At 47.6% G+C, this 9,257-nt stretch overlaps 1 long non-coding RNA gene across 3 annotated transcripts; it reads left to right on the plus strand.

Annotated features, from left to right (window-relative positions):
* The first annotated feature begins 513 nt into the window (after positions 1-513).
* On the plus strand, positions 514-7,855 carry LOC128879385 (uncharacterized). Of its 3 annotated transcripts, none has more exons than XR_008457622.1 (3): positions 514-686; positions 4,884-5,016; positions 5,371-7,855. It is a non-coding gene; the product is annotated as an uncharacterized LOC128879385 (long non-coding RNA). The 3 variants fall into 3 exon arrangements; XR_008457621.1 differs by lacking the exon at positions 514-686 and adding an exon at positions 1,140-1,406 and having other exon boundaries at positions 4,884-5,098; XR_008457620.1 differs by lacking the exon at positions 514-686 and adding an exon at positions 1,140-1,406.
* Positions 7,856-9,257: the final 1,402 nt, after the last annotated feature.

The following is a 9,257-nucleotide window of genomic DNA, read 5'->3' on the forward strand; positions in this document are numbered from 1 at the left end:
TCTATATTTATAGCTACAGTACGGGTTTAACAATCCCGAGGTACCCGAGCTACAAGAGGCTACTGGCATCCCTAATAGGAAATGCAACATTTATTAAATTATTATTCGATCAAATTTCATAGATGTCGTATCCATTCAGGGCCCAGAAGCCCGCCATTTCGGCCCTACCACGAATCACGTGATTTTCACGATAGAGTTTTCCTTCCACCGGACGAACTATAGCCGAGCCATGTGGTTCGATTCGATTGGTCCATACCCCGTAGTTGCGCTCGCTAGTCGTAGATGTCGCCACCGTGACGATTCTTGAAGATGCGCCGACACGATATTCTTCAAAAGCAGCGCCCTCAAGTTTTACGCGCGATTTTCCATGTCGAGAAAGTGTTCGCGTAAGTGCTCGTCGACGCAATTGTCGTGTTTTGCAACGGTATCGCGAGGGAAACGAAGCTCAACGGATCGATCTAGCATCCTTTCGAATAGCCTTTCGAACGTGCTCTATTCTCGATTAGTGGGGCAGCAAAAAGTTCGCGAATCGTATTAGATTGAACGTCGGGGGACGCGAAAGAAGCGGCCAAGAGAATTAGATTGCGAGAGTCGTTAAAATGATTCTGCGATTCGAAGGAGCTGCACCCTTAGGAGCGGAACGGCGAGGGAGATGGAGAGCATTCGCGAAAGCACGACGGAGCGAGGTGAGACGTTGGGCGGCGAGGTAAGGCTACCTAGGCGAGAGGAGGCGAGACGAAACGAAAGAAGGCGAAAGGATGCATGGCTCGCTATACATATAGGAGGCGAGACGGTGCAAGCAAGGCAAAAGACACACTGCGAGAGACGAGGCGGGGGAACGATGCGAACGAAGAGAAGGCGAGTTAAGTCTGCGCAAGCGAATAATAGTCGAAACGACCCTGAAACCGAGGTCATCGTTGTTCGTTGGCCCGAAGAACGGCCGAGCACGTTCGTCTCTTTTTACCTTCACGATCTTCTGCGTCGCGAGCGCAACGCGTTCGCGCGATAAACGATCCTGCAACGATGATCGTTCCAGCAAATATACCCGCGCCGCGAACGAAACGACGACCAACGAACAAGGTGCATCGTTTCCCCGACGATCGTGCGTCAGCGAAGACGAGTAGCGAGCGTCGATAAAACCTGTCGCCTAATCTTTCCAGGTTAGTTTCGCGTCCCTGCACCCGAGGGCGCTACTGACGCGCTCGACCCTCGCTCGCGATGAATATGTATGGAACTCTCAATTCACTGATAGATCGTGTATTGTTTTCTCAAATTTATCATCTCCCATAACTAGCATTACAACTACAGACATTTTACGAAGACTCGATAGTGGGATAATCGTAAAGCATGGAACACACTACAAAGGTTATAGATCTAGGGATCGAATTCGAGGATTCGTTGATAAGGTAATTATTAGCTTGTCCCAAAAGTTTCTTTCGTGAGTTGCATTCAATTATTTTCTGTGGCAGTGTTTCTATAAATAGACAATCTAATTTCTTAGTCGTTGATGCTGTAACAGTAATGAAGCGAAATGAATTGCACACAATTTTGTAATGTAACATAAAACATAAAATATCGTGTATGAATTAATTATTAATAAAACGAAAGAAACTTTTCGGACAACCTAATACATTCAGAGGTTATGCGTATTGGCGCCACTTAACTCTAGGTTAGGAATAATTCAATATTCAATTTTGATCGCAGAGTAACTATTTACATATTCCGCAAAGCTTTCGACACAATAGCTCTCAAGTCAGATGTCTAGATTCAGGATTTATTAATAAAAAGAAGCGCGACGCATAGGTTGTTTTCGTCCGATCGTTAGGAAATTACTTTCAATCGATCGATCACGCGGAGATAAGAAGCAAAATTTTCCGTGCAAAAACGACGGTTTCTCGGAACAGCTGCAAGCAGATCGGATTGCACAAGTCGAAGTTAATGCGATTGGGGCGGCCCGTGTTCAGATTTCACTAAAGCCTATCGCCTTTTTGAAGACGCCGACTGCTATGCACTCGAAAAGATAAACATTCGTCTGAGTTCGCCGACATGAACGGTCGTGTCAAGTTCGATTCAAGGATAGACGAAACGTTATTCGAATATCGGATGACCAATGATACCCCTAGAGATATTAGAAACAGAGCAGGGGAGACGTAGGCTTGCCAGTAAGTAGAAATGTAGCTTGTTTCTATAATTGAATCCAGTACATGTAGATGTGCAGACTTATCTTCTTCGTGTTTATCTTTGACACAAATTTATTGTATCACTCGTATGCAACTCTGACTGAGCCAGTAGTCGGATGGTCTTCATTCGAATAAAACTTAACTGTTTCCTTTCAGAAACGGTATATGCATCGAGGAAACTGTTTATCACAGTTTCTCGTAAAACGCTCGCTCGGGAGAAAAGCGGTAGAGCGGCAAAGAGAAGACGTAGGAGATTGGCCTCGCTATCCATGCATGCACATTCGCGATTCCTGTCGCGTGGATGGATTGGACTCGAATCGCTCGGAGAGGATTGCCCTTCGTTTCGTTTCTATTTCTACAAAGCTGTGCCAAAATGAATGGCCTAATCTTTGATTGCAGACATGTAGTACTCTCCAAGATAAACAGGAAAGCGATAACAAATATTCAGATCTAGAAATCGATAGTTTCTTCGTTAAATCATCCCCTGGAATATTTACCATGGTATTTTTCAGGGTCAGAAATGTTCTCTTTTTAGAACAGCGGCTTTGGAGGCTTTGTCGAGGTAAATTCGATCGTTTCCACATTTCCTGAAGGACGGAGCAACAGGGATCGTCTACGCCCCGCAAAGGCGAGCGGAAACTGTACCGTGCGGCATAGACAAAACATTCTCTCCCCCGAAAGCTGTTTGTAGCAGCGACCGGTTCTGCTCTAATTGCGTTTCCCGCGTACTTTTCGATCCCTTCGTTCGTCCGTCACGGTACCTCCTCCCTGAATCGGGGCGACGGTCGAGCCAGACCGCAGCCAAACGAGCCAACCCGGACGTGGGCCCGAACACGAATCCCGAACCCAAATCCGTACCCGTACCTCGATCCGAGTGGAATTTTCCAGGCAGCTTCCATCGTTGCCAGAACGCACCTTTTATCGCGTCCTGACGCTTTCTAATGCATCCCACGGATTACACGGCGAATCCGATTCGCAAGTCAAGGTACTCGAGTCCTATTGGGTGAAAGTCTTCTCGTTTTTCGAAAGAAACGCAAAGTAATGGCAGACGAGTAAGAAAACAATATCGACACCTTTCTGAACACGTTGAATATGGTTATTTATATAAATGGATGTTGGAGGGAAGGAGGAATATACATTTTTATCGATTAGCTTTTAACAGATTAGGCTTCGGTAAAGTATGAGTCTTCAATGCCAAGTACCTCTCGTGCACTCTTCGATTCCTAATCACGGCCTTCTTTGAGGCCTTTCACGCAGAGATCACGCACTCATACCACGTGTCATCGTGTGGCTTGAACTCCGCGTGAATTCATAGAGTCGATTCGTTCTTCTCTTACCCGATATCGCTCTGTAAACATTCGCTCGATTCCGTCGGTGCTATCCCAAACACTCGTCGTTCACGTTCGTCCGCAGGGTCGCGATGGTTATCTCGCACCAATAGAGGTAACCTTCCTGTTACAATGTTGTAGTAAAGCAACAGCATACATTGTGGTTACACGTTTAATTAAAACTAAGTTAGCTGTAGTCTCCAAGTTGCATGGTGATATAAGAGTATATTAAAAGCGATAGTTTAAAGGAATTGACGCAGCCTTGAAAGAAAGTCTGTTTAGGGCAAACAGAGTATAACTGGTTCTACCGAACTGTTTGCGGTACAGTGCTTGACAACTTCTTCCTGGTCTTGATGAGGCATTAACAGATTAGTCTTGTGTCAACTCTTCGGTTAATTGAAAGAACTATTGGAAGGAGTCTCGTTTAACGCATGGACGTCGCGCGTGGTTCACGCATGACGGAGCACCGTCGTTACAGCTAAATTCCCTTCCCCTCGGAAGACGACTCTCTTCCCCTTCCTCGCGAAAATTCGACCGCGAACCACGCGTCCTTTCAGTCTCTCGGGACGCTCGAGATTCGTCATCGTCATCCAAGATTTAGCGCTCACGTTTTCCACGAACGGAAGGCACGGCAGCCGCCATGCCTTCTTCGCGCGACTAATTATTCTTCGAATGATCCGTGTCGTCGACGAACCTTGCCTTCGGCGTCGCGCGATCGCCATTCGTTCGTTCCGGGAATATCGAACTGCACATTATGCGTCAGCCAACGATTTCGATCGGTTTTTCGTTACGTCGAGGCTCGTTCGTATTCGATATTATTCATTGTTATACATAGAAGAAGGAAGGTAACTCTTTGCACTATTTATTATTCTACATAGAAATGTATCATTCGTTCGAGTTCGATAAATGTGTTGCAATGTAACGATATTAGAGGGAACCCATCATTCATCCACGCTCTCGGCTGTGTATTTGTGAATGACGAAGGTTGGGAGTTCGCAGAGTAGACCATCTTCTTTTTATAGACGGAAATTTTCGAATCCGCGGTGACGCGAGCGATCGAAATTCGCGACACGGACGTCCCGTGATCTTTTTTACCTCGCGTTTGTTACCGTTTATCGCTTTCTCGGCGCGTAGCGAGGTCCACGCGTAGGGTCAACGTTCTCGATCGTCCAGCCGGGTCACGTTCGCGATAAAGACAGGGAAAAGAGAAAGGACGACTGCGACACGAGCAACGGGTCGCGACGCTACCGAAAGACGAATCGAAATGAGAGTTTCCACGGGTGCACGCCAGGTCATCGCTGGGATCGAGACGACTCTCGGGCCAGCTATCTTTTTGGGGACACCCGGTTCATCGGAGCGTTTACTTTTGTTTCAGAGGACCAGACCCGGGACAACCAAGACAAGGGTAGAAAAGCTGGCGTGTCATGGGGGCGCGGATGAACCCATGTACTACTTAGGGATGACATCTAACTGTGGATGTTGGGCAACGTACTTATGAGACTTTAAAAGTTACGGTTTCACTTTGACAAGATCTAAGATTAATGGATGTTGCAGGACTGTTAGCAAACTATCGACGTCACGTCGATACACGTCTGTATACTCTTGATCATATCCGACTACGAAATTCTATAACTGTAGCTTTCATAAATCATTGATAGATACTTTTACCACTCGGCTTGTTAGCAGTATTATTTAGAGATCGTGAACGTAGGTGTAGAATCAACTATGATAAAAAGTTGTAAATGACTGAAGTTAGCGAAAGTTTTAAAGACATGGACTGGTCTTGCAGAGCTATAATTACAGGTCGAATACGGTTGGATGGCTTTAACAATGTTTGCAACTAGCTGAAATTGTTTGTTTAGGTGGGAATTCGGGCCAGCTTCGTCAGAAAACCGCGTTGAAGAGCGAGCCCGGCCGACGAGGAAAGAAAGGAAGGCTCGTGGCAGAATTTCCGGCCGGGTGGGCAGCTCGCGAGGGGGAGAGTTTCGATCGGTAGACCGATTCGAGAGGGTGAGCCCGAAGGAAGGTTCGCTAACGCGTCCTTTCGCGAACTCCGCCCGTAATAGGGGCCACAGACGCGACGACTTATCGTACGATCGCTCGACGCGACAAGGTGCAACGATAGTCGTACGTCGATTTTCCCACAGACGTAATGACCTGCCGCTGAAAGAGTATGTTTACCGTCATCGTTATTATTATACGTGTAAAAGGGCGGATGTACCGCGAAAGCAACGAAGCTTGGGAGGAATAAGACCTCCTCGTTTAACAACAAAGTAGCAGTGGATATATTGAATTTATACGTTGCGTTCCAAGTTCGTACGACCATGCGATTAATACCAGTAAACGCACCGTACAACATCGCGGTTCCAGATACGGCTAGGCACGTCTTGGATTTCCAGCAGAAACATAAAATTGAAGTAGTTTGAGATTATCTGGGGTCGTGATGCAACCGCGCAGCACCTTGCGTACAAGCAATATATATGAAACGTCACTCTCCGTTTCTCAAGAGTCATTAAAGCTGAACAAGCACGAGTAGAACGATCAATATTGCGCATTTTGAAACCTTAATTTATTACGACGTAGTTATGACAGAAAATAATTTGAGCCTATAGTCTTCCATCGTCCTATGTGCGATACAGTAAGATCTCGAACATCGACGAAACCTTCCACCGCGTATTAATACTCGGAGCGTGTTGCACCACGCCGATTCTCTCGATTTCGTTCACCTCTTTTCAGCTCCGGTGCTCGAAAAGGACCCCGAGAGCTCCATCGACGGAGTGCCCCGACGACCACCCCAGGTCGGTCAGCGAAAAAAAAAAAAAATATCGGTTTATCGAGGAAACCGTAAAAGCAGTCGAGCAATATCGGAGCAGCGTAAACCTCGCGGTCGTCCTTCCACGAGAGCTCGGCTCTCCTTTTACGGCGTGGAAGGTCGAAACGGAAAAAAGCGGTTCGTGGAAGGCGTCTATGCCCGATCCCCGCTCGACCGCTGCCGGAGTCGGCCACTTTGTCGGCGAGTTTATTATTCGTAACGGAGAATTCGAGAGGATCGACTGGATTATCGTTGGATGCTCTCTGCTTCCCTCGCTAGAAGCCCGCGACGCACCGAAGTCCTCCTTCCCCCGGTCCTCTCTTCGTGTTGGTTCGCAGCTCGCCGATCTCTCGACGTCGACCGATTCGGAACCACTCGGACGGATCGAGGAAGCGAATCGAGCTCGCGCGTTCGCGAGCGACTAGCGCGACCTTTCCCAATCGAACGCACGAGTTCCTTTCTCGAAGACGGCTTTCAGCGACGCATCCTCAGGCTAGTGTGTAGCCTAACAAGTAGCATTTGTTGGTCAGGAATATAGTTTACCAAGTTTGTAGTATTTTCAGTACCGAGACCCCAAGTTCAGTTCTTAAGATAGCTTTCAAAGCACCGAGGCTGTTTTCTTTGTAGATCCTTTATAAAGGCCTAAGGACGTCATCGTCGCGACGCCCCGGTGGTCTGGTTCTTTTCTTTCCCCGTGGTGACTTCACCTCGTCGTCCCTGTTTCCCACGGGAGGAACGAAAGGGGAAAACGCACGAGCGACCTAACCAGCGAGAGCGACCAATCGTCGAGATTTACGAGCGGATCTGCGCGAGCTTCGCATTCTCCGCGTTCTATCGGCGAACGAATCTCGAAGCTCGCGCGGGTCGCCCTTCGATCGTCGCGTCGGTTCCAATCGCGTCTTGAGAGAGGAAAACGATCAGAGCCTCGACAAAAAGCGCGATTGCCACCGTCTCGTTTCAGCTTCTTCGGTGGTTTCTTGCCAGACACCGGGAAGCTTCCAATCCGTACGCGACCAGCCATGGCGCGAGTTTACCGCGATTGTAGCGAGGACAGAAGTACGCAATCGATAGGAAAGAGTTTAGATAGGATAGGAAGAGGTCTCGTGGAAAATCAATTTTATATACTGTGACATCTTGAGGATGGTGGATGGGTATATGTAGTTTTTTAATGAAAATTAAGTGTAGTAATGAAAATGTTAGTGTTTGTAGGCACATCGCACGCGCGTACTCTTTGGAGGTTGCTCCAAAAAAGATAAGACCACGAGGGACTTGCAGGTTACTATTCCCTTCAGATTTATTATATTTCTTCTAACATATTCTTCTCCTAACCATCTTAAACGTACTGTAGACTGGTCTCTAACAAACTATGGAATCGTGCCCATCGAAAGCCGAACAACAGAAAAAAGAATAACCCAATTCCAGAGTAGAATCCTCCCTCGAGCAGTCCCACACACGCAGAGGATTATTGAAGGTACACTCGCGGGTTTGATCGACCGTCTTTCAGGCTGGGCCTTCCGGCAGCTCTCCAACTAAACCTCGACCGCGGATGGGCCCATTCTATGGTAAGCGTGAGATTCGAGTTTAAATTCAGGTTCTTTTCTTGCAAAGAATGCACATGGATAGAACGAAGGAAAACGTTTCAACAAATGCAAAGAACGAAGGAAAACGTTCCAACTTCCACGGAGGAAAGGTTGGTCGAGCGTATCGCTTGGGGTGGCGTTGCGACTATTTCTGTCGAGGATCTCCCGCGTGGAGAAACGCGCGAGAAAAGAGAGTCGAGAGTCGAGGGTCGCGACTCTTGTAGCGCCACCATAGGGAGAAAGACCCTTATGAAAGAATTAATCATTTTTTTTTGTAGTGGGTAACATTTCGCATTTAGAAAATAATAATAGCCGGTGACGTGAAGTCGCTTCTGTGAAAATCGCCGATCAACAATCTGCTAATAGGCTTCCTAAGAAGTAAGAGAGAATTCTAGAATGCGAGTTCGATGCTATAGTTCTCGAATCCTTGACATCCTGAGTACCAAACTGCTTCACCTACGAATGGTAGCGCATCATGGTCAATTTCCGTTTCGATCGGGCATATCCACGGGTCGCGTGATTCGACGAGGGTCGCGGTCCACGGTCACGGTTCCTTCGGGCTCTTCCTGGGCCCAGAGAATCGTCCCTCCGCTTTGTGTCGGGTCCGTAGAGCTCCCGTTCTCGTGTTCTCCTTCGTCGTCTCTCGGTTGTCACGAAATCGGACGTGGCACGGCCATTGAAACTCGAGATCTTCGCGAGACGCGCCATTCAAAACGCGCACCGTTCCGTACGATCTCTCTTTTCTTTTCACCCGGGATGAAACTCGTCTTGTGAAAAGAAGCGAGGGCCGGAGGATCCAGGGCCGAGGATCGAAATAAAGAAAGGCCCGTTCTCCCGGGGCGAGACGCGCGCGGCATTCAGCTTATTCGTTCGAACGTTTGCCGCGAGCAAAGCCTCGCTCGCCTACCTGCGCCGTGCAGCCGGCGTCCAGGTCTAAATCTGGTGCCCGCGAAAATCCTGGTACCCGCTGGGACCATCATCGCGGTCCCTAGAAAAAGAAAATATCAAATGGAAACTTGGAAATCGAGGATCGAAAGGAATTAACGCTTGGGAGCTACCGAAGCTCGTTTCATTATTTGTATCGGTCCACCTTTGGAATCGTAGGAGGAAGGGACGAATCGTTTAGCTGGTTTAATTAGTTTTTTATTTGAATTATTCTCATAGAAAATCGCAACCAGGCATTGTTAGTAATTGAGTAATTTGAATGCTAAGCTCAAAGTGCAGGGGTTACATTGACCTGCTTGGTGGTTCTGGTGTTAAATTACGGTGGTAGAGTATAATAAACGACCCCATCGAATGAAATACAACTGTTTCAGGTAATGATTTCTCGAACGAGCCTTGACTTTTATTCGTCGCT

This window comes from Hylaeus volcanicus, chromosome 7, assembly GCF_026283585.1.
Source record: "Hylaeus volcanicus isolate JK05 chromosome 7, UHH_iyHylVolc1.0_haploid, whole genome shotgun sequence".
NCBI lineage: Eukaryota > Metazoa > Arthropoda > Insecta > Hymenoptera > Colletidae > Hylaeus > Hylaeus volcanicus.